The sequence below is a fragment of the Schistocerca nitens genome, chromosome 3 (assembly GCF_023898315.1).
Source record: "Schistocerca nitens isolate TAMUIC-IGC-003100 chromosome 3, iqSchNite1.1, whole genome shotgun sequence".
Lineage (NCBI taxonomy): Eukaryota > Metazoa > Arthropoda > Insecta > Orthoptera > Acrididae > Schistocerca > Schistocerca nitens.
This window is the reverse complement of record NC_064616.1, coordinates 749,553,886-749,579,950: the sequence shown is the minus strand read 5'-3', so window position 1 is coordinate 749,579,950 and position 26,065 is coordinate 749,553,886. Positions and strand designations below refer to the sequence as shown.

At 39.9% G+C, this 26,065-nt stretch overlaps 1 protein-coding gene across 1 annotated transcript in view; it reads right to left on the bottom strand.

Annotated features, from left to right (window-relative positions):
* The window catches only part of LOC126248747 (baculoviral IAP repeat-containing protein 7-like), a 104,076-nt gene extending 98,120 nt beyond the window's left edge, over positions 1-5,956 (bottom strand). The window contains exon 1 of the mRNA XM_049950079.1: positions 5,803-5,956. The gene's annotated coding sequence lies outside the window, so the exon portion shown is untranslated. The remainder of the gene's footprint in view (positions 1-5,802) is intronic.
* Positions 5,957-26,065: the final 20,109 nt, after the last annotated feature.

The following is a 26,065-nucleotide window of genomic DNA, read 5'->3' as shown; positions in this document are numbered from 1 at the left end:
TGGTCTGTAGAGAGCATTTATTGACCAATTCTTTTGTTCTTTGTAGGTTGCTGCAAGACAAGTAAGGTATTAACATGACTATTGCCACATGCAAGTACATTTTCAATTGCTTACCAGTACTCATACTTAACAAGTTTCCGGAAACAATTCTGAAGTTGGTTGGTTTGTTTATTTGTGGAGAGGACCAAACAGCATCGCCATCGGTCCCATCCGATTAAGGAAGGAAATTGGCCATTCCCTTTCAGAGGAACCATCCCGGCATTTGCCTGAAGCAGTTTAGGAAAATCACAGAAAACCTAAACCGGGATCGCCAGATGCAGGTTTGAACTGTCATCCTCCCGAATTCAAGTCCAGTGTGATAACCACTGCGCCACTCTGATCGGTGGAAATAGTGCCAAAAGATGAATAAAGCCATTAGTCAGCTGATGAAAAGAAACACATGGAGATGACTATTTCAACAGAAATGGTTATTACTGGAAATGAAAGAACTCTCAAATTATTTAAAGGGTGTCTACAGAGAAAAAAATTCCCAAAACTAACAATACTTTAATTGCTCGAATTCACAAGAAGACAGACAAGAGAAAAAAATTCTGCGTACACTATTAGCCTTTTAGCCACATTGTACCCAACATTAACTCAAAGTATCAACAACCTCCCAGAAAAACAGTTACATTTTAATTGGCCAAAACAATCTGGCTGTAAAAGTGGATGCAGCACAATGCACCCCTTATACATTGTGAGTAAAATTACAGAAAATGCCAGTAAGAACAAGTTACCACATTGTCTGGGTCAGAACTGTGAGGAGGGAGAAAACAAAATGCATGCATAGTGAGATGTGTTGCTGCTCTCATTTTTGAAAAATCTTTAACTGAATAAAGACATTAAACTGCCATTTTCTACATGACCTTGTTCTCCCCTCCCCAGGAAAGTTTAACAGGTAGCTGAGTATTAGTAATGTATGGTCCACTGATCTCCACAAGACTGCTTCATATATCATTGTGCCCAAGCGAGTGTTCTTCAGTGACAAAAACTTATTCAGTTTTACAATTACTGATCCAAGTCATTATTTAACAAACTGGTCAAAGTTTTTCACAGCCCTTTTGTCTGTTCAGTCTAGTGGCATGGCTCAAAGGGTCAGTTTTACCTATGACTTTGTGCATATTGTTAATTCCTAGCAAGAAGGATTGTCAGCATTGGAAGTTACACCACAGCATCATCATTTGAACATTCAACCACTATCATGAGATGAAACATTTGAATATCTGCATCATAGGGGACACCCACAATCAACAAAACTGATGTGATAGCTACCTATAAATTATGCCTTGTAGGTACTCTGACACCAATGCAACAGATCTGTGAGCCGTCTTCTGGGGAGCAACCAAGCTGTGTTAACCAAAATAGTATGCAAATGCCTTGAGGAGGAGGAGATTAGTGTTTAATGTCCCATCTACAATGAGGTCATTAGGGACAGAGCACCAGATCAGATTAGGGAAGGATGGGGAGGGAAAGCAGCCAAGGTGCCCCTTCAATGGAACTAGCCAGCATTTGCCATAAGCGATTTAGTGAAATCAGAGAAAAGTCTAAATCAGAATGGCTGGAAAGTTTAAATGGAAACCATCATTAGCAAGCATCTCCTATGGAAACCACCATTAGCAAGCATCTCCCTTCACAGACAAAGTCTTGTTGATAATGTGGAGGTGGATATATACTAATGCATATCTCCAGCACGTAGCACCCAAGATTCATTAGGGAGGTTTGTCAGTCATGCTTTGGGCCAGTATCATGGATGAATATATGACACCTGTCTTTAGTAATGACAGTAATTTGAGGGCTGTGCAATAAATAGAGTGCAGCATAATCCAACCTATTTTCCAACCCAACAGGCAACATTCTGGTGATGGGTTCATCTTTTGAGAGGATCCTGAACACTCAGCATCTGCCTGAAGAATACTTTCCTCCACAAGTCCAGAATCAACTGAATGGAATTTTCTGCCAAGATGAACCAGACTGAACATGCTTGGGACCAGCTGAAACTTAATGTGTCATCAGAGGAATCTTCTGCACACTGGATGACCTCAGATTGGTTCCCACTACAGAGTAGGGCAGGATTGAGCAACAGCTTGGCTACCTTGTTGACAGCCTACTAAGGATCCCAGCAAGTTATAACACACAGAGAGGAGAACACTAGCAAACGGTACCACATCAGATGGTTTTGATTTCACAAATGTAAACATTTCAACAAACAGTATATCTTCTAGATCTATCTATCTATCTATCTATCTATCTATCTATCTATCTCCTCCTCCTCCTCCTCCTCCTCCCCCCCCCCAAAAAAGAAGAAGAAGAAGAAGGGGAGAGAGTATTCCTGCATTACCAGCTCCAATTCTAAGCCTACACAATTTCACAAACATGCAACTTTTTTGAGCTGCCTATCTCGGCCACTCTGGTATAACAATAAAAGTCTCTCTGAATCACGGAAATTAACATGCTGAGCACTCACCTTTTCCCTATCATTCTTTCACTACATCTATACAGCTTTATATTTGTTCTGTGAGCTCACAATTCTCTTTACATTATGAGCAGATTTAATCTGTAATCACGTACTTGACACACTCCACATATCTTCAGCTTTATACCTCCACACTAATTTTGCCCACATCATATTACATACACAGTGATTTGTCATTTACATCTCATTATCAGGAATCTTAATGAATGAATTCACAAACCCAACTTCAATTTCTCCGACTGCCCTCCTGCCAATATTTGTTGATTTGAGCAGATAAGGTACATGGGCAACTCCTTCGATTTGAGTGTGGTATCTGAAGAACTCAATAGCAGATTATGATCCCTTCAGCCTTATAATGTGCCAGTAGACACACCTGGGAGCGATATAGATAGTTGGGTCAACAGCTGTGATGCTGTCAAGAATTATGGCAAACAGTGTAATGAGACTACTAAGAAAAGAATTTAGAACATGCACAGGTGTAGGTAGATTGGAGGGAGGAGGAAGTGGGTGAACAAAGGTTCTTCCAGAATATGGCAAGGGTGAAAAACATTTCAGGACTATTTCCTTCATCCCCTTGCCTCACCACTACAAGAGGAGATCGTGAAAAGTCATTCCATGTATTATGGGCGACTGACAATGTACATACACTTAAAGTATATGGAGGTACAATTTGGGTTTTAAAAAGTGAGATGTAGATGCTTTGATTGTATTAGCTAGGATATGTGGCAACAATTCATCCTGATGTGATCTATGCCATAGTTTAAGTGAGACTTTACATGTTTTAAGGATGTTTTGGACTGTTGGGGTTGTTCTGCGGATGCAGTTCTCTTGACGTAGTAACTGGCTTTGTGAGAGGTAAGTATGACCAATACAGATGTGAAAGACTACTATATCTTCTCTTCAAGAGAGGTGAAGTGACATAGTCCGTTTCTTGGTGGAGGCTTTTATCATTAAGATTTTCCTTGGATTTTGCTCTCCCACTCTTCCAGCTTTTGTATGATTCTGCATCTGTGAGGTGCCTGTTAAGACAGCTTCAGGGATTAGTACTGCCAACAGGTCCACTGTGGCAGAGGTTTCACTGGCTAATAATTGCACAATCACCATCCAGGACACTCAAAGGAACACAAGAGTTTTTTGTACTGTTCATGTCATTTAAATGTTGGAGAATGTCAAAGGATGGGTAACTTTCAAGCATCTTCAAATGACAGATTTACAACCACTTCCAGTATGTACTTACATCCACATCTCTGAGAAGGAACTGTACAGGGGACACCAAATTTAACCACATGGTATGCATTCATCTAACACTTCATGCACAAGCGAGTTTTAGCAGAGACACATGACCTCCTAGGCTTTCCACACTAATTGTTACTTTTCATGTAAGTATTACTGTTCGAACGCTGGATATAGCCCGTGCAGGAATTCTGCGAACACGGTAGTGTTAATTTCTCTTCTACCCCCACTATATTTCTCAAGTTCTCATCCCATCATTCCTAGCTGTGTTTTCATTGTTCCATGTCTAATTTATTTCCTTACTTCAGGCACACACACACACACACACACACACACACACACACACACACACACACTGAAAAACCACCAATATTATTGTGTCATTGATTTTAACCATGCACTCTGGCATAAAGCTTGTCATTGTCTTCCCATTTTGTTCCATAATGCAAATTCTTTTTATACTTCTGTAGTGCTTCTGAATTTTTGTAACTAATTTCATTGCAGTTCTGTTACTATTATGTTTAATGCTCAGTTTGTCCAATATTTTTGTGCAATTTACTTGCCCTGCTCAGTAGCAGCAAATAATTTTTCTATCATTTCTCATACACAACTAAGTTTGTAGTGTGTCAATATAAGCAAGTTTAACTTTCACTTCTGTTAAGTTGTGTAATTTTAATCATTCAAATTTAACATCACTTGAAAACCATGTGACAACGTATACACAAAGTCTTTATTATGGTGGTGCACCAACATTGGTTAGGTAGGAAGTTACCAATCTGAATAAATAGGAAAAACCAAGAGATGTGAAATCCAAAATAAAGGTGGTGTTACAGACTAATCTGCAGTACAGCTTCATTGTATGTTTGATTCCTTGTCTATACCATTACCACTACTGAAACTGCAAGGTAAATTCAGAACTGTATTACATAAACAGCAAATTGAGTATTTTACTACAAGGATACTGATGCATACATTCCATTCACTGCTATGTTAATTTCAAACCCAGTATTACTACTAAAAATGGACAGTACTTTAACTTCCTATCAGTTTTATAAGTTATTTAAAACAGAACTACCTCATTTACGGAATGAACTTACCATACCTGTAAGAGAATCAGTCCACTAACTGCCTAAATGTGTTTAAGGGTCACAGTAAGAAATCTAGATCAATAGCTGGAGAGGACTATGTAAGCCACTACTTTCTAATAATGGTGGTGAATTCTTATAGTCAGACTTAATATAAACAGGATATGATTTTTTTCCATTTTCTTGTTGACAATAAAACTTACATCTTGTTTCATACCTCAGTAGAAGAAGATAAATTTAAACTACTTGTTATTTATATTTGAAATTTACTTTAGCTTCCAATTCAAACAGTAACCTTTGATCATGAATGTCTTACATTGCATTATCCACATTACATTTAATGAAACTGACCAAACTAGAACATCTTTAGGAGCTTATTCCTAACCTTGCTAAAATGAAAAGGGTGATCGGTGGTTGAACACCTCAACTGACCTACATTTACCTAGCATGATGTGGTGTAAGATTTTAAATAGCAGGTAGAACTCTCTCGTTGGCTGAAATAGTTTGGCTTCGTTGATACATTACGAATTAACGACTTAATTGCCGTTGGCCTCCTCACCTCATAGCATCATTACAAGACCAAGTATATCGGAATCAATAACAATTAGAAGACGTATTATAAAGCTTTGTGTGCACACAACTGGCCAATATGAATTGCAAGCAACTAGATTGCAATAAATAATCCACACCTACTGTCAAATGGGGGTTACCAATGCACATTCTCAGGCAAGCGTTAAACAAATCGAGGCCAACTACTTAAATGACTGAACAATGGAAAGTAACAAAAAGATTATTTGCAAACACAAATTACACATAATTTACAAATGTTCCGTTAAACTTGTTTTCAGATCAATTTGACAGCAGGCAAAAATTTGCTGCTGCGGCAACACCACCATTGCGAAGAAAGTGCAGGCATGTCATGGCAATTAACTTAATCGCCCTACACAAACATTTTCAATGTACTGAGCTTACCCTTGCACCTCTACCACATCCGCAAACCTTCACTTAAATAACAAGCATCGCCTTGGTTTACTACTCAAGCAAGTTCCCACCAGTCTACCAAAGAGAAACGCTCACACTGTCCCCAACACAGATTTTATACAGCATAAATTTTCACTTTGAAATTGACCTTTTATTATTCCCACATAATCATTGCCATACACGACAAGTGAGGAACAGACAGATTACTATCACAACAATTTTTCCGAACACTCTTTGTTTTATCGCTAGGGCTGAATTTGTGATATTGACAAGAATGTTATGTGCGTTACTGGGTGCCAGTCACAGACCATAGTTCTCATTCATTCATTCATTCATTTCATTTCATTCATTCATACATTTTATTTGTACGACGGGTCTTGATTATGTTAGGCTTGTAAAGAGCAAACGAGACATGTCAATGTGATGAAGTGATAGTACGTGATTTACGAGATAGTCATATACCATGGATCTTACGAAAGGTGATCGCTGGGATGCGAAAAGAAATCAGGGATCTACATTTAAGTGCGCAACACAATTAAATGACATTAACTTAACGTATTACGATGCTAATTATAATTAAGCTGTACACTAAGCTATGACATTAAATTTAAGAGTTTCTTTGACGAACCCCTTCAATCGAGTAGAAGACTCAGTCTAACAAAATTTGGAAGTAGTAATAATTAAAACTTAGATGTCACAATTTTTTAAATCCATTTCTAGACTATTTAAGTCTATGCTGAGACAAAATAGCTATCATACGATTTTACTAGAATTTACGTTACATCATGAAGGTTTCCGTAATTAAAAATTAACATTAGGCATATACATAATTAAGCAAAGATATATTACATCTACATAGTGAGGCCTACGAGGGCACTAGAATTTAATATGTCAGACATGCTTCGTCATCAAATTCTTACACACTATTAAACTTCTGTAGTTGAATTCTCTTAAGCACCTTAACAAAATAAAAACACTATCCCAACATTAGGTGTTTTAGATTGGATTTAAAGTTTGCCTCTGATTTACTTAATTTTATTTCTTGTGCGACGTTGTTCAAAGCTTTATAGCCATACACTTGACACTATCAGTACACGATGTTGTCTTACTTATTATTATCTGCAACTGACTTTTTGTCCTATGTTATGACCATGACTTATTTACTTGTGCGTAACTTGTCTAAATTTTGTCACGCGAAGCAGTTTATTTCAGATTTGCAGCGAGAAGGAAGTGGTAAAACTGTGTGCTGCGTGATGAGTGGTCTGCAGTGCTCAAGTTTCCCCTTAAATAATATTAGCATTATGGCTTCTTTTTTGTGTTTTGAAAATGGTTGGAGATTCAGTGCTTTTGCCCCAAAAAGTTAAACCATAGGTCTTGAGCGACTCAAAGCATGCATGTTAGATCGATTTCACGGTATCTGTATTCACCACTTCTTTTATTGTCCTTAGCATTAAACAAATGTTGCTCAACTTCCTAGCTGTCATTTCAATATGGGTTTTTCAGCTAAGTACATCAGTAATGTACAGCAAAAGGAATTTTGTTAACTGTTTGTTTTCACAGAAGGCTACAGAAGGATTTTCTGAATTGAAATTTTGTGTAGTATGGAAGTTCAGGCACACTGTTTCGTGTATCAAGATTATTAATTAACCTATTTGCCTCAAACCAACATTGCGGATGGTAAGTACTTTAGTTTCTTGTTGACATACCTTTGCTGCCAGTTGTCAATATATTAGTATCACCAGCATACAGGAAGGAACTGGCATTATGTAAACAGCAAAGAAGATCATTTCTGTGGTCAGTGAACCAAACTGGAATAAAGACTGACCCCTGAGGAACGCCATTCACTGTTCTGCCTATGACTGACTCTGAATGTAGCTCTTCACCAGAGTTTGAATAGTTTATGACTTCAACAAACCGTCATCTCCCATTTGGGTAGCTGTAAAATCAACTCTGAGTAGTAGCACATATCATATACTAGAATAGATTTTCTTCATCTACATACATATCCTACAAACACCTGAGAAGTGCATGGATGGTACTTTGCACTGCATTTCAGGTAAGGGTTTCCTTTAATTCTATTGATGCCTGCAGTGGGGAAAGAACTACTGCTTAATGCTTCTTTGCATGCTGTAATTAATCTAACCTTGTTTCCGTGGTTCCTACAGGAGCGAGACATAGAGGGCAAAAGAGTATCTCTAGAATCTTCACTTCATACTGTTTATTGAGATTTTGTAAGTAGACTTTCACGGAATAATAGGTATCCATCTTCAATATTTTGCAAATTAAAGTTTTTCAGAATTTCTGTGATGCTCTACATTGAGCCAAACAAAACTGATTATTTGTGCTGCTTTTATTTGAATAAATTCAATATGCTTGATTGTTCTTGTTTAGAATGGATTCCACATACAAGAGCAGTATTCTAAGATGAGATGTACAAGCGATTTGTGAGTAGTCTTTTTTATGGACTGACTGCATTTGCAGTATACTGCCAATGCTATGAAATCTACCACGTGCCTTTCCTATAATTGAGTCTCTGTGTTCATTCAATTTCATAAACCTATAAATTGTCACATCCATTTATTTGTAGAATTGAGTGATTAACCATGTCAAAACCCTTTGTCACTTCAAGGAAAAGACCAACAGCTGGATGTTTCAGTGGGCTAAATTTTTGCAGTTCGCCATAAATGCAATCAAACAATGAACTGTTGTTTTATTTTTACAGATCCAAACTGGGAAGGTGAAATAATTTTATTTTTCCGAGAAACATCTATTATGAGTAAATACAGCATATTTTAACACTTCGAAAAGAACAGAAAGGATGGCGATAGGTCAGTAACTAATTCTCATATTTCATTTAGCTTTTGTGTATGCAGGTGCTACTGTTGCCATTTGTTAGTGGCTAAGGGTGTATACCTTTTGTAAATGAAGCACTGATAATGTATGACAGATGTTTATGAATGAGGTGACAGCATTTATGAAGTAAAATTCGACCAGCAGATATTATCTTCCAAAGTTTTACTTTTATAATTTTCTCAATTTCATTTTATATTGTTGGAGATAAACATAATGATATTGTCAAGTTGTTGCTGAGAGACAATATGGATCTTTTGTTTACTGTTTTGCATATGAAATTATTTGCAATTTATGATAAGTATGAGTTGAAATCATTAGGAACATCATTCACACTGTCAATAGTTTTACTTTTAGAATTTAAATAGTTTTTTTTAGCTGATATTGAATTTTCTTCCCCTAATGTAATTCACAATATTCCACATGGTTTTATGTTTAGAGGAAGTGCTTGACATTAACAGGTCTTTGTGGCTTTTCTTGGCTAATTTCACTACTTTCTTACAAATAAGTTTGTATTTTCTGATGAAGTATTTGAATTCATTGGTATGCTCTGCCTTATACTCATATATGCAGTAATCTCTTTTGTTTTGAAGATGTTTCAATGGAACAAACCATTTAAAACATCCTTTTAAATTTATTTTGGCATTACATATCTAAATTATAAAACTATCGCCGGCCGAAGTGGCCGTGCGGTTAAAGGCGCTGCAGTCTGGAACCGCAAGACCGCTACGGTCGCAGGTTCGAATCCTGCCTCGGGCATGGATGTTTGTGATGTCCTTAGGTTAGTTAGGTTTAACTAGTTCTAAGTTCTAGGGGACTAATGACCTCAGCAGTTGAGTCCCATAGTGCTCAGAGCCATTTGAACCATTTTTTATAAAACTATCTCACTCTTTTGCATTAAAACATTTTCGATACGTTTGTGACAGAGTAAAAAATTATAGGAATGTAACAAGACGAAACTTCTCCAGGGGAATACACTAATATTACTCATCTTCTACACACTGCAGTGACTACTATAATTAATTACATCTGTATTAAAACTCTACTTAAGGGGTTTAATTTCACTTTATATTTAAACAAATTTTCAAATTAATCCTTAGCTGAGAACACAATAGCTGCTTTTTTTCATAGTTATACATTTTGGCTGATGAGTATATACTGAATTTAATTTTAATATTTCTGTAGATACCTCAGAAATCATTCGAGACATCACAAGCATTAATAGAGGTATGGAACACACACATACAACATATACATATATAAAAAATAAAAGAATGGGAAATATCACAATGGGGGATAACCTTAGGAAACCTACAGATTAAATGCTTGGCTTTTGCAGACGATTTGGCGATCGTTACAAAAGGTACAAACGAAACAAAAGAAGCTATTGAAAAACTACATGAAATCGCTTCCAAAACTGGACTACAGATCTCTTACGAAAAGACACAGCCTATGAAAACAAAGACACTCTCATCTCTGAACACCAAGTATGGCACGATTTACAAAATAGAAAACTTCAAATACCTTGGTGAAACACTACAAATGAACGGACATAGCAGAGACTCAAACCATGAAAGAAAAACTTAAGTGGACAAGGCATACAAAGTAGTGTGGAATCATTACAACAAGAAGTCTATCTCACAAAACCCCAAATTACACCACTACGACACGGTGGTGCTCCCCGAAGCACTATATGCAGCACAGACCACACTAATCCCAGGGCATACACGTATCAGCCAACTAGAAAAAGTAGAATGGAAAATACTTAGGAAAATATTTGGCGCAACTAACAACAATGCAATATGGATCAAGAAACCTACAGATGAACTATACAAAAATATGGAGACAATCACAGAAAAGATTAGAAAACACAGACTACAATTCTTTGGACATCACATAGACTGACCAAACAGATCTTTGACTGGGTAACCACTAGAAACAACAAATGGATGGCAGAGGTAAAGAACGACCTGAACCAACTCAACATCACACCAGACACAATAAATGACAGAACAAAATTCAGAAACATCATTAAGAAAAGTTAACTACATGAGATACACTGTGACAAACGAACAGACGTAAAATGGACAGAAGAACGCAAACAAGATCACAGCTGGAAGATTAAAGAAACATGTGCAACCAAAAGGGCAACCAAGATGAAGCAGCAGACACAAAGCTGACAAAAAGCATGGACAGAGGACTGGAAACAGAAATGTAGCGTGTGAATGAGGGAAGTTTGGGCTGCAAGGAAGGCAGCAAAAGGAATTGGCCATGTCGTTTAGTCTAACTGCACTCTTAAGGACAAAACACCACTAATAATAATAATATAACAAATTATTAATTTTTGCAGCATTACATATATTTAAAACACATTTCAAGTTCAATAAAACATTGCATTACGCTACTGCACACTGATGTTGCACTTCTTAATTAAGAAGCTCTAAGTGTCATGATGTATATTAACCACAATTCCTTCTTTTGTAATTAAATACATTAGATGCATTCTTCAGATGATTCCATACAATGGTGTTACATATTATAAGGTCATGTATCAAGATATAATAAAATTCAGTTACGGAATAGTATCAGAAAGGTTTAGTTTTCTGAGAGCAAGTATACTTTTACTAATATTAACTATAACTTTTTGTATGTGCTTGTCCCAGTGCAGTTTGAAATCAATTGTTATCCCCAGAAAATTAACAGCTCTTAATTCCTGTTCCAAATGTGTGTAATAATTCTACTTACTATGTAGAACTTGTGCTTTGTCTTAATTTATACAGAGGGAATTTAAACTACACCAAGCTTCAGTATTATAAGCTGTCTGAGCCATTTTATATTTCAGCATCTCTATTGTTTCTGACGTTGCAGACAGATAGGTCATTGGCAAATAAATATGTGCAAGTAGCTGGTCTCATTATCGTTAAATGGCAAGTCTTTAATGCAAATAGTATATATGAATGGACCCAGTACGAAACTTCGAGGAGCACCAGTATGCACTGGGAAGAACCTGGACTATATACCATTAATAACAGCTTTCTACATTCCACTACTAAAATAAGACTTAAGTAATTCAACAGAATTTCCAATAACACTGTAAAATTCTCCTTTATTCAGTTATATTGCTGTATGCATGTGCTCACATCATCCGTCAATACTTCTAGTAGGTGAACTGGTCCACATTGTAACACTGCTGAATTAAATTCCTAAACTTCACCACTGAAGCAGTTGCTCATATTTTTCAGTGCATTACAAATATCTTGCATCTCAATCAGTCTGAAGCAGAAAGCAATACTATCGTTGGAGTGTTGAACTTCTTTATTATTTCCTGTACTTCATCCGTAAAAAAGATTATTGTAATGGGTAGCATTCAGATCGCTACATCCTCTCTGTTTACTCCTTTTGTTGTTACACTATTAATCATCGTTCCACAGGGTTCAGATCTTATTTTCAGATGTGAGCATTACTGCAACATTCTTTTTACACTTGTCTTCTTTCAAGGTCTCGACATACCTTTTATTTTTCTTAAGCATATTTTCTTTATTACCTCAGAGCCTGTAATTCAATGCCAATTATACTACTAAATTCACACTCTCTTAATCTTCAACAGCTCTTCATTATACGTTTTTTTAAATCTATTTGTCTTTTTCTCACTTAATTTCTTATGGGGTAATGTCATATTAACAATTCTGGACAGTGTTTCTAGAAGATCATGAACTTATCAGTGGAATATTCTCAGTATAGTTGCAACTTCTTACAATTATTTAAATGAAAGTTAGATGTTTCAGGGTCTGTTCATTTGCCATGTACATTATTTGCCCTGACAAACGTACTGAGTTAGTTTTAACATTTCTTGAAAGACTGGTTCTAAGAAGTAACACACAGTTATCAGACACCCAAGTCTTAGTTATACATGACTTGAGGTGCTACAATTCAAATGAGGGAACTATATTATCTATACAACTTCCTAAGTCTCTGGGCTGTCGCTTCATTTTAGTAGTTCTTATGCAAAGAAAAACAGAATTGCATGAGCTCTTGACATATTCTGTGCTATTATTAGTAGACTACCGGAAATTTAATGTTAAATCGTTATAAATAATTATCCTACATCTATACAGGGTGTAACAGGTATAAGTACAGATATTTTTATATGTGGTACCTCAAAATTTACACACATCAATGAGTTGGTTGCTTCTTTTCTCTGTGTTGAAGAGTCCTCCCACAAACATGTCACAAACTTTAAAACCTGATTTTTTTCTGCACTGTCATGCTGCACCACTATGCAGACTACACCTGCCCATATGGAATAGCCGTTATGTGTTCTTGCAATGACAGTTCAACTACAGACCTGCTGCCCAGGAGAAAATAATCACTAATGGCTTGCCACATGTACTTAGAGGTACTAACCAACCTAAAAACATATGACTTGTAGTGGCTGTAATTATTAGTCTGCAAATAACATAAACACTTATGCAATGTTGTTCAGTACACTGTCCTCAGTCACCAATAGAAATATCTGCACTTTTACCCATTACACCCTGTATTTGCAAGTACTTTCACATACAGACATTAATACAGATATTACTAATTAATAATCTCATCTGCTGCACTGCCTTGTGTTTCTGCTGAATAAAGAGCTAAAAATATGACACTTAATTCTCATGTACTCACTGCTGATACTTCACGTAACATTTCCACTGAAAAAGCACCCACATCCTCCACAGTTCCAAAATTAATTCCCTTTTTTTAGATAGATCGCAATAACCACCACGATTTCTACTCGTTCTTTAGCATGGTTTATCCATCAGGAGAATACAAGTCTATGTCCACCTACTTCAGCCACTGTTTACTTGATGCAGAACACCGCTAAATTCTTTATTTAACATGAGCCATGTGCTGGAAATGTTGAAAATAAGTACTGTGAGATAGTAAACTAAGAGACAGAATATGAGGAAAAACCAGAAGAGAAAACAGAAGTCATGTTTTATTTTTCTTGGCAAACACGTTACACAGAAACAGATATAAAGCAGTGTAACAAGCTAGTTTCAAATAATGTAGCATCTTTAAAATTGATAATGTTTCACCAAAATGCGCAATCAGCTACAAGGAAATAAAAAATCTTAGATTTTTTTCGAAGGTTGTGGCGGTCCCACCTGCTTTTATTTATTCGTTGATTGATGTTTGTTGATTGTCCTTGGTGTCTTTGTACTGTGTTGCTACACTGGCTAAAAATGGGTTGTGGATTCCGACACTGACTACTTTAAATGATGTAGCTGATATATGCAAAGTTACATTTTATAGTACTTTAGTTTTCACTTTGCACAACCCTCTGATAATACACAGTTATATGTGTATGACCAGTGCACTATTGTTTAAACTTTCCACAAGCCTCATTAATAGTTTGCAGGTGAAACTACACATAGTCTTCAATAGTTTCTTGTTGAACATCTACGAGCAGTAAAACCTAACCACAAAGTTCACAGTTCTTGAAGAATAATCAGGTACATATGGAGCAGTCACTGTCATTGGTTTTTACACACGGCCTAATTGTTTAACACTTATTTCAGAGTTAAATTGAAGCATTGTTGTCGTTCTACGCAACACAGATTCCTCGTCCTAAACTCGGCTGTGGACTGACTGTCTCGTGACCAAAAATCGGGCTCTTATATATCACCACAATAATCAGTACTGAAACCACACATTATTCGAAGTAAAATTTACAGAATTTACAATTAAAACTTAGGTCATTAAATTAACTGAATACATCGAAAAATTGGTTCTTTTTAGTAGTTTCTTCTACTATGAGGGTTATGTCAAATTATTTGTCTAAATCGTGAAATTAAGGAATATATTTATGTAAACAATACTTTTGACAAAACTGTTAATTACTTTGGAATGAATGATGGGCTGCCTTTGCTAACATGTTTTTAAATAGAGCTAAATAGGTACTTTAAGATTACCAGTACTTTGTCTTCCAGATGTTTACAGTTATTACAGAATTTATCCTTGTTTATATGTCAACAATAGAATTTAAGTTGCAGAACTATCACTGATTTCACCCTATAATGAAAGATACTAATTAGTAACAGTCAAAATAAATTAGAACATCAATTACATACTTAAAACTAAGCATAAAATTAGATCTGGTGTTATATTATTTAAAACTGAGAGCCAATCTTTCTCTTTTATGGAAATGCAGATTATATTCACGTATGTTAATGATAATTAGTTAAAAGTAACAAAATGAATTTAAGGAGGCAGATGACAAAACAAGAGGGAATTAAAATTATTCCAGCTTGCGTCGTCACAAGGTGAAATATTAAATTGTGCCATGTTATATCTTACTGGACAGTGTCTTGAAGAACAAAAATAAATATTATGTTTTCAAAATATTGTGTGAAATAATAATTTCCACAGAGTTGTGTGGACGCCCAGAGGCTCGTGTTTTTATACAAAAGTAGTGTAAAATTTGTACCTATTAATTTCATAAATGATATATGCATTGAAAGAGACTTAAGTACATGAAGAATCAAATTAGTAAGGGAAAATATAGGCTATATGGATATCCTCTTAAAAAATATACCATCTTGTCTTTACAAATTAACAAAACAATCAAGAAACCTAATGGATATTTCAGTATTAACTACTTAAAACAACCAAGACAAGATATTGATGTTCTAAATCTCCTCTTAACATTTAATTTAAAGCCTGAAATAGACATTACAATCTGGATAGCAATGACACTAACTGCACGGACTAATCATATGTTTGTAAATCTATGCTACAAATATAATATAGAGGCTTTTAATGTGCACTTATGGAATGTTATTGCATAAATAATTTCTCTGGATATAAAAGATCGTTTATAACTTTTAAAATAACATGCCACATTGTTATCAGCTACAGTGAACAAAATACAAATTATTTTGCAGAAAAGTCCATTCCCCAGAATTTTACTGGAGATAAAAACGAAATTCAAATGACACCTGACTAAATTTTAGCGACAAATTTTAGATTTCCTCTTCTATATGGTGTAATTTTATAAATCTGCTTTGCGCTGTTTACTATACAATTCACCTCCTAGAATGTGTAGTAATGGGAACTTCTTGAAGAATGTGTTTGAGTTCCTCCAGTTGTGACTTTAATCTTCTGGACCAAATCTGTTTGATTTCAAGACCTGCTTATACTCTCTGGAAGGCACTAAAAGAAAAAGAATTGACACAGTATGCTATGGCCTAAAGTGTTAACTATGATGTGTAATACTTCATGCCTAAGGACAATGTACTTTGCACACTCACATTTTTCGGGTTAAACGTCTCATTGGACGGTTGGCGCACTTAGAGAGCATGTATAGGTGCACTCAACCTTTCCATCATTTGAAAAAAGGTAAAATCGAGATTCGGTGGATCACACAACTCGCTTCCAGCCAGCTACTGTCCAGAATTGTGTTATCTGACCCAACAAAGACGTGCAACTTGTCTGTGCCGCCACGAGCAATGGCCTTTTGCGAGGTACCCAATTAGACGTCATTTGCATGCAGTTCCTGTCACAATGTTCGCCCAAAAACTGATTAAGACGGATCAGCATTCACGGTCAGCAGGAATCCCTGTAGGGTTTGAAACCAACAGCCATCGACAATGCATGACTCTCGTCTTTGGTCCCTGTCGGTTGGGATCTTTCTATGACCACTGTTCTTACGCCATGTTACAAGGCTACAAGTGGTACACCATTCCTTGTAGACACACTGGATGGACCACATTGTTATGTGTCAGCTTCATTAACAGTGTGGTCATGGGCACACCCAAACGCGATCGCTGCTTTCTGCCATTTGGTCATGTCTCCAAGTCGACCTTTCTTGTTGCTCTAATTCAGTATAATTGACGGTCACTTACACACCATTTCACTGTCATAACATATGTCAGCCATAGGGAGTTACATGACTGCCTGATATCACTTCTTGACTATCTACAGAGCTCCGAATCGACTAGTGTCCTATTTTAAGGTGGTACTTTGACGTACTATTTGTGTTGTATGATGAAGAGAGAAGGGAGATGGTGATATCTGGTATTGGCACCAGTGGCTGCCGGTGATTATGTGCTAATGTGCTGCAGCACACTGTAAACATGACACTAAAATAATGCCATTTCTCTTCAAATGCGAAACAGAAATCGCACTAAAATTACGCCATTTCTCTTTGAATGTGTTTGGTATGCAAAGAAAAAGGACGAAAACATGTTTTGTAGCGTTCTCTCAGCGATAGCTAGAAACCAGTGTTGAGTGCTGAAATGACGGTCAGTCGCTGTACGATCAAATCAGAGAAGGGAGGTAGCTGTGTGTATTCGACTGTGCATTCTCTGATGTGACTTCATCTCTGCTGCCCCTAAGGGTGCTACGTTGCTCACAGCACCAGTCAGTATTTTTCTTTGAAGTTGCATGTAATGTATTGTGCAAGTAACATGGCGAATTCTGTAGGTGATCTGCTGATGAGTCCCTGAGCAAGCAGTAAAGAGAACTCCGAAAGCCCATATCGATGATGTTTCATTGAATGGTTCGCACACTGACGCTTGTTGATGGCCCAGTATTGAAATCTGCAGCAATTTGCGGCAGGATTACACTTCTGTCACGTTGAACGATTCTCTTCAGCCGTCATTGGTCCCGTTCGTGCAGGATCTTTTCCCGGCCGCAGCAGTGTCGAAGATTTGATGTTTTACCGAATCCCTGATATTCACGGTACACTCGTGAAATAGTCGTGCGGGAAAATCCCTACTTCATCGCTACCCTGGAGATGTTGTGTCCCATCGCTCGCGTGCCGACTATAACATCACGTTTTAACTCACTTAAATCTTGATAACCTGCCATTGTAGCAGCAGTAACCAATCTAACAACTATGCCAGACACTTGTTCTCCTATATAGGGGTTGCCTACCGCAGCACCGTGTTATGCCTGTTTACAGCCCGCATCTCGTGGTCGTGCGGTAGCGTTCTCGCTTCCCACGCCCGGGTTCCCGGGTTCGATTCCCGGCGGGGTCAGGGATTTTCTCTGCCTCGTGATGGCTGGGTGTTGTGTGCTGTCCTTAGGTTAGTTAGGTTTAAGTAGTTCTAAGTTCTAGGGGACTTATGACCACAGCAGTTGAGTCCCATAGTGCTCAGAGCCTGTTTACATATCTCTGTATTTGAATACGCATGCCTATACCAGCTTTTTGGCGCTTCAGTGTATTAGGTAGTAATACAGGACTGTCTTCCAAAGCGCTGCTCCACAGCCGTGCCAACTGAGCAGCGCCTTGTCATCAGCAATGGCCGGCGTGAGCTCGACTTGCAGTGCTGCCAACACAGAGCGTCGGTAGGTCTCTGTTGCGTCATGGGGCGGTCGTCGACCCATGCAGTCCGACGGCCTCCAGCTCTTCTTATCAATTCCCAGAGTGCTCTGGTTGATGTCGAAGATTTGCACACAGAAGTCTCGCCCCAGGTCCACCTGAAGTACTCGCTGGCTCGCAGGGGTGGGTTCTCAGCCCCTGTTTAGGTCGGATGGCGCAGTAGTTAACACACTGGACTCGCATTCAAAAGGACGACGGTTCCGACTCGTGTCTGACAACCGAGATTTAGGTTTTCTGTGATTTCCTTAAATCGTTCCAGGAAAATGCCAGGATGGTTCCTTTGAAAGGGCACAGCCGATTCCCTTCCCTTGGTACAATCCAAGTTTGTGCTCTGTCTCTAATGACCTCGACGTCTATGGGACGGTAAACCCAATCTTCCTTCCTTTCCCAGTTTAGAACATCGGTGGCGGTGCCCCCCCCTTCCCCCCCCCCCCCCCCCCCTCGAAGGCGGATGGCGGACAGCATCCAGATCACACAGCAGGTTTCCAGGCTGATGGCGACCTCCGTGCCCCATCAGTGTTGCCTCGGAAGTTGGCAGTGCCGCAGAGTCCTTCTAGCAATATTCGTGTTTCTGTAGACGATCGCAGGCAGCTAGGTGTGCTCAGGGTTGACCTCCCTAACTTCCTCTTTCACTGAATAGCTGCAACTGAAACAAGGGTTGACACTAAGCTCTGGGTAGTCGGCAATCAGCACTCAGTAATCAGACATTTGTTAAGAAGGGTGGGGTATTTATGTTGGCGCTTCCAGAGAGCTCTGCGGCGGTGGGGATGGCTTTAACATGATGTATACTGGTTTCCCTCGCTGTCTGCTATCCTAGAGACTTCAGACTTCCACAGCTTCACATTTCAGAGGCTATTTTCTACTGGCTCAGCACATGAAAAATTATTGTCGCGTTGTACCTAGCGTCCCTTATGACACACTGCTTTGTCGCTAATGTGACGGTATCCCGCGGTTTACATTACATAATTATACTTCGCTCGCAGACATCGGCTCTCGGTCGCTCCATGCTGCGATAGCTTCCGTGTTTGCAGAAACTTGCTCAGCATTTCCCTCTAGCTGACAATCTATTGGTCATTGACACAGGTTGTTCGGCTTCCGGGAACAGCCAAAGTAGAATTTGGACGAATTTTTGGTGCCCACTTGGAGCGTAGCATTGCTCTATGGCAGATGATTTATTTTTGATCGATGAATTATTAATACTTTTTGAAATTTCTGATCAGTAATTGTCATTTTCAACGTCAAAAAACTAATGATGTAAGGTATGTACTGTTTAACAAACGGTGTGTGATACGAAATTATTGCACAGATCAAAATTAGTAAATGAAACAAGTTACTTGTAGACCTGGAATCGAACGCTCGAAGTTTAGTATTCTGACCAAAACACTGCCTACTGCACTGCCCGGGCATGAGCGCTACACAGTACTGAGTGATGATACTTGTCGGACATCTGATTACAGTGTCGCTGAATTACCTTTCTGTGACGTGGTGCTACAGAAGAATGCTGAAGATTAGATGGGTAGATCACATAACTAATGAGGAGGTACTGAATAGAATTGGGGAGAAGAGGAGTTTGTGGCACAACTTGACTAGAAGAAGGGATCGGTTGGTAGGACATGTTCTGAGGCGTCAAGGGATCACCAATTTAGTATTGGAGGGCAGCGTGGAGGGTAAAAATCGTAGAGGGAGACCAAGAGATGAATACACTAAGCAGATTCAGAAGGATGTAGGCTGCAGTAGGTACTGGGAGATGGAGAAGCTTGCACAGGATAGAATAGCATGGAGAGCTGCATCAAACCAGTCTCAGGACTGAAGACCACAACAACAACAACAACAACGTCCATTTTCTACAGAAAATGAAGCGGTTGGACAAAAATATTGAAACACTGCGATAAATGTGTGTTTGAACATAAACGCAGAGGCTAGCCAAGCCATCAGGCTGCGCTCTTATTTTTGACTACGAACGGTATGTCCAATGTTCTCAGTAAGTTGCAAGTGTCAACTGTGGTCAGAACAGTGTTCTGTGTAGCAGTGAGTGCTTTATGCCGAAGCTAAATGAATCCGAACGTGGGCAAATTGTTGGTGCTTGTGTGATGGATCCTTCCGTGCAAAGGGAGTCCAAGTGTTTGGCAAAGTATCGCAGTTTTATATCATGTACCGGGAAAGTGGAAAACTTCATCCGCTAAGTCACAGCGCGAACGAAAATGCGTACTGAATGATCGTGGCGGACGACAACGGAAGAGATTTTGACGAAAAATAGGAGAACGACAGCTGCATAAGTCACAGCAAAACTAAATGTCGCACTCGCGAAACGTGTCAGTACCAAAACAACACAGAGGTAGCAACTTAAGCAGGGAATTGCGGGGTAAGCTCGAATTCCAAAACCACTCATTCGTGGCGCAGATGCCCATAACAGAAGAACGTAGTGCCGTAAAACCTGGACTATTGATCAGTGGAAATCAGCCCTTCGGTCGGATGTGCCTTCATTGGCGCTCTTTCTAATTTGTGGTCGAATTTGAGTCATAAGAGTGAAATACGGTGGAGGTTCTGTGACGATTTGGGTAGCCATATCGCGTTATTCCTAGGGCCCCATGGGTACTCTGCAAAGTCGCGTTACTGTCAAGGATTATGTGATCATTTTGGCGGATCAGGTCCACCCTTTGGCACAATGTTTGTTCCCGGGTGCTGATGCTGTGTTACAAGAAGACAGGGCCCCTATTGACAGAGCTCGCATCGTCCACGACTGATTTTGTGAGCACGAGGATGAACTGTCGCATCTCCCCCGTCCAGCACAGTCGCCAGATCTCAATACTATACAACCTTTGTTGTATACTTTGGAGAGAACGGTGCGTGATCGCTAGCCACCTCCATCATCGTTACCTGACCTTGCCACTGTTTTGCAGGAGGGACGTTATAAGATTCTCTTGAAAACCATGCAGGACCTGTGTTTATCCACTCTGAGACGATTGGAAGTTGTTTTGAATACCAACGGTTTTGCTACACCGTATTAGCCACGGTAGTGTTTTGTATCTTTGGTGTTTCAATGTTTCTATCTATCTCCTGCAAGCGCGGCACGAAAACTTATTAGAGATATTTTAGACAACTATCGACAATCGCGATAAGTAGATATTTATGTAATGATGTTCGCAGATTACTCAATTGCGAGCACTCCCTCAACGTAATAAAATCCTTTTAAATAGGAGGAAAATTACGATGTTCTGTATAACTACACCAAGCTGAGCAACCACTGGAATCAATGACAACCGCCGAGTGAAACTGTATCAATTAAAAGTGATGTAAGGTGGAACGAGCGCATTATTTTATTTGCTGGGAAAGAACAGGGTGGACTAACGCCAGGATAGCCGAGAGCGCTAACGCGTTGCTTCTTGGACTCGGGTAGGTGCGCTGGCCCCGGATCGAATTCGCCCGGCGGATTAACGACGAGGGCCGGTGTGCCGGCCAGCCTGGATGTGATTTTTAGGCGGTTTTCCACACCCCACTAGGTGAATACTGGGCTGGTCCCCACGTTTCGCCTCAGTTACACGACTCGCCGACATCTGAACACATTCGCACTATTCCATGAATTACACTAGATGCAGACAGTTGGAGTACACTGATTCCGTCCTGGGGGGTATGTGGTGGCGCAGGAAGGGTATCCGGCCGCCCCTTCTTCCTAACCTTGCCAAATCCGTTCTTAACAATGCCGACGCTGTGTCAGTGCGGGACATGGCACCATTGAAAAGAGGACAAAAAGAACAGGGTGGACTAAATGAAACTGGTCCAGAAAATATTTGTTGGTGCTATGTCAGAACCCTTTTCGGATAGCTACGATTTTATTGGCACCATTTTGGCACTCAGTCTTGCACTGCTGGTTCTGTTGGAGGTTTTACCAAAACACTTCCAGTTTTTAAACTCTTAAGCAGACAGTTGTGTACACGTTTTCCACGAATACTCGACGGTTTTTATCATGAGTACCATTTTATGTTGCATTCAACTGGTGACTAAACACGTCGGCTTCTCTCACTCATTCAAACGTAATGACACAGTGAGGTAGACGGGACTGAACCTATGCGAAATACCATGCGCACACATGCGACGGCACCCGATTGGTACGTCGATAATCACAATTTCCAGCATTTTCTCTGAAGGGCAGTTCGGCGTCAGTCTTATAATTATTTTCCGGGCTATTTGTATTTTTCCCAGCCTGTACATATCACATTATTAGAACACTCCTAGGGATATAATTTGGTCACGATGGAGGTATACATTCGCCCAAAAGATTCTTGACTGATTCGTCGATCTGGGACCCATACAAAGACGTACTTAGTGATGAGATGGCGAAGCTTCGTAAAGCTGTATTTTATATTTCATTTCATTATTATTACTTTTTGTCGGTCCGAGAGCGTTATGGAAATGGCCAAAAACTTGGATGTGGAGATATGACAAGCAACACGTGCAATTAACATTAATGAGTGCTTTCCAAAAATGCCTAAAACTTCCATATAAGTGGGCTGCGAGGGTAAGTGGTTCACTCCTTTTTGTCTTCTGTTTTTAAGATGTTGAACACCACGGAAAAGTTTATGCTTCAAGTTTCAAGAGCGCACGTTCCAAGTCGAGTGAAGGAAACAATATTTGTTTGGCATATATAACTTGCGTAATAATCCTGACGGTAAAATAGCGTTTCGACCCTATAGGTAGGCGTACCAACACTCTTTCTCCACGTACAAGGTCCGCGGATAGAATAATAATGACAGAAATTATACTGATATATTACCTTCCCTTCTCCACACACCTCATGGTGATTGGCTGAGAACAGATGTGGTTATAACTGAGCTGCAGATGTGGATGTACACTGTTTGATCAAAGGTATCTGGGCACCGATTACTAGATATTACTATGGGGTGTGTATATCCTGCGCATATATGATGGCTTAAACTCTGCTGGGGACATATTCCGAGAAGTGTCTGAATGTCTATGGAACAATGGGAGCCCATTCTTCCTCAAGAATGAAACCAGAGAAGTTGGTGATTTTGGACGCTGGAGTCTGGAGCGAAGTCGACGTTATAATCATGCCAAAGGTGGTCACTGGGTTCAGGTCGGGACTCTGGGCAGACTAGTCCATTTCAGGAATGTTATTGTATGGAAACCATTGCCTCATAGATGTTTTATGACAGGGTGCACTGTCAGACTGATACAACTATTTTCTGCGAACTGTTCCTCTGCTGTATGTAGTGCACAATGCCGTAAAATGTGATCATATCCTTCGGCATGTCGCGGTTTCTTAAGCGCAATAAGGGGATCACATCCTAACCACGAAAAAAAAAAAATGAAAAGAAAACCGTACCGTAACACCTGCTGCTCCATACTTCGCAGCTGCCTCTCCATACACTACTGGCCATTAAAATTGCTACACCACGAAGATGACGTGCTACAGACGCGAAATTTAACCGACAGGAAGAAGGTGCTGTGATACGCAAATGATTAGCTTTTCAGAGCATTCGCACAAGTTTGGCGCCGGTGGCGATACCTACAACGTGCTGACATGAGGAAAGTTTCCAACCGATTTCTCATACACATACAGCAGTTAACCAGCGGTGCCTGATGAAACGTTGTTGTGATGCCTCGTCTAAGGAGGAGAAATGCGTACCATCACGTTTCCGACTTTGATAAAGGTCGTATTGTAGCCTATCGCGATTGCGGTTTATCGTATCGCGACATTGCTGCTCGCGTTGATCGAGATCCAATGACTGTTAGCAGAATATGGAATCGGTGGGTTCAGGAGGATAATACGGAACGCCGTGCTGGATCCCAACGGCCTCGTATCACTAGCATTCGACATGACATGCATCTTATCCGCATGGCTGTAACGGATCGTGCAGCAACGTCTCGATCCCCGAGTCAACAGATGGGGACGTTTGCAAGACAACAACCATCTGCACGAACAGTTCGACGACGTTTGCAGCAGCATGGACTATCAGCTCGGAGACCACGGCTGCGGTTACCCTTGACGCTGCATCACAGACAGGAGCGCCTGCTATAGTGTACTCAACGACGAACCTGTGTGCACGAAGGGCAAACCGTCATTTTTTCGAATGAACCCAGGTTCTGTTAACAGCATCGTGACGGTCGCATCCGTGTTTGGCGAAATCGCGGTGAACGCACATTGGAAGCGTGTATTCGTCATCGCCATACTGGCGTATCACCCGGCGTGATGGTATGGGTTGCCATTGGTTACACGTCTCGGTCACCTCTTGTTCGCGTTGACGGCACTTTGAACAGTGGACGTTACATTTCAGATGTGTTACGACCCGTGGCTCTACCCTTCATTCGATCCCTGCGAAATCCTACATTTCAGCAGGATAATGCACGACCGCATGTTGCAGGTCCTGTACGGGCCTTTCTGAATACAGAAAATGTTCGACTGTTGCCCTGGCCAGCACATTATCCAGATCTCTCACCAACTGAAAACGTCTAGTCAATGGTGGCCGAGCAACTGGCTCGTCACAATACGCCAATCACTACTCTTGATGAACTGTGGTATCGTGTTGAAGCTGCATGGGCAGCTGTACCTGTACACGCCATCCAAGCTCTGTTTGACTCAATGACCAGGCGTATCAAGGCCGTTATTACGGCCAGAGGTGGCTGTTCTGGGTACTGATTTCTCAGGATCTATGCACCCAAATTGCGTGAAAATGTAATCACATGTCAGTTCTAGTATAATATATTTGTCCAATGAATACCCGTTTATCATCTGCATTTCTTCTTGGTATAGCAATTTTAATGGCCAGTAGTGTATAATTGCAGGTAACGTTCTCCCGGCATTCACGAAACTCAAACCCTTCTATCGGATTGCTACATGGTATGGCGTGATTCTTCACCCCAAGTGATTCGTTTACAGACGTCCACTATCCAGTGGCTCCTTACACCATCCCCAGGCGACGTTTAACATTGGCTACAGAAATGCGTGGTTTCTAAGGAGCAGCTCCACTATTTTGCTTCGTTCTTTTTAACTCTCTATGCACTGTCGCTGAGCTAGGTGAACTACTGGTAACACTGTGGAACTCACGAGTGATTCATTCACCTGATTTCATACGATATTTTACACTCACTCTCCGCAATGGTCTACAGTCCCTGTCCATCTGTACATGAGGTCTGCCGGGTCTCGCTTTAGCTGTGGTCCTCCCTTTGCGTCTCCTCTTCAGAATAGCATCACCAACAGTCAGCTTGGGCAATTTTAGAAGGGTAGAGATGTCCCTTATGGATTTGTTACTCGGTGGACATCCAATGATTAGTCCACGATCGAACACGTTTTATGCGCTACAAGTAATGGCGGGTAACGCTCTCCCGTTATTCACGAAACCCAGACACTTCTATCGGATTGCCAAGAGTTATGTTCAAGAAAATGAGCATCTCCTCTATAAAAATCAACATGGATTCCGCAAACAGAGATCCTGCGAAACTCAGGTATCGCTCTGTGCCTCCATGAGATCCACGGCGCAGTGGATAACGGCCCCTAGGTTGATGCCGTGTTCCTTGATTTCAGTTACACATTTGACACCATCCCGCATTGCCGTTTAATGAAAAAATACGAGCTTACGGAGTATCGGAGCAGATTTGCGATTGTATTCAAGACTTACTTGCAGATAGAACTCAACATGTCGCTCTTAACGGTTCTAAACAGACAGATGTAAAGGTAATATCCGGAGTACCACAGAGAAGTGTGATAGGGCCCTTGCTGTTTACAATATACAGGGTGGTCCATTGATCATGACCGGGCCAAATATCTCACGAAATAAGCGTCAAACGAAAAAACTACAAAGAACGAAACTTGTCTAGCTTGAAGGGGGAAACCAGATGGCGCTATGGTTGGCCCGCTAGATGGCGCTGCCATAGGTCAAACGGATATCAACTGCGTTTTTTTTTTTAATAGAAACTCCCATTTTTATTTCATATTCGTGTAGTACGCAAAGAAATATGAATGTTTTAGTTGGACCACTTTTTTCGCTTTGTGATAGATGGCGCTGTAATAGTCACAGA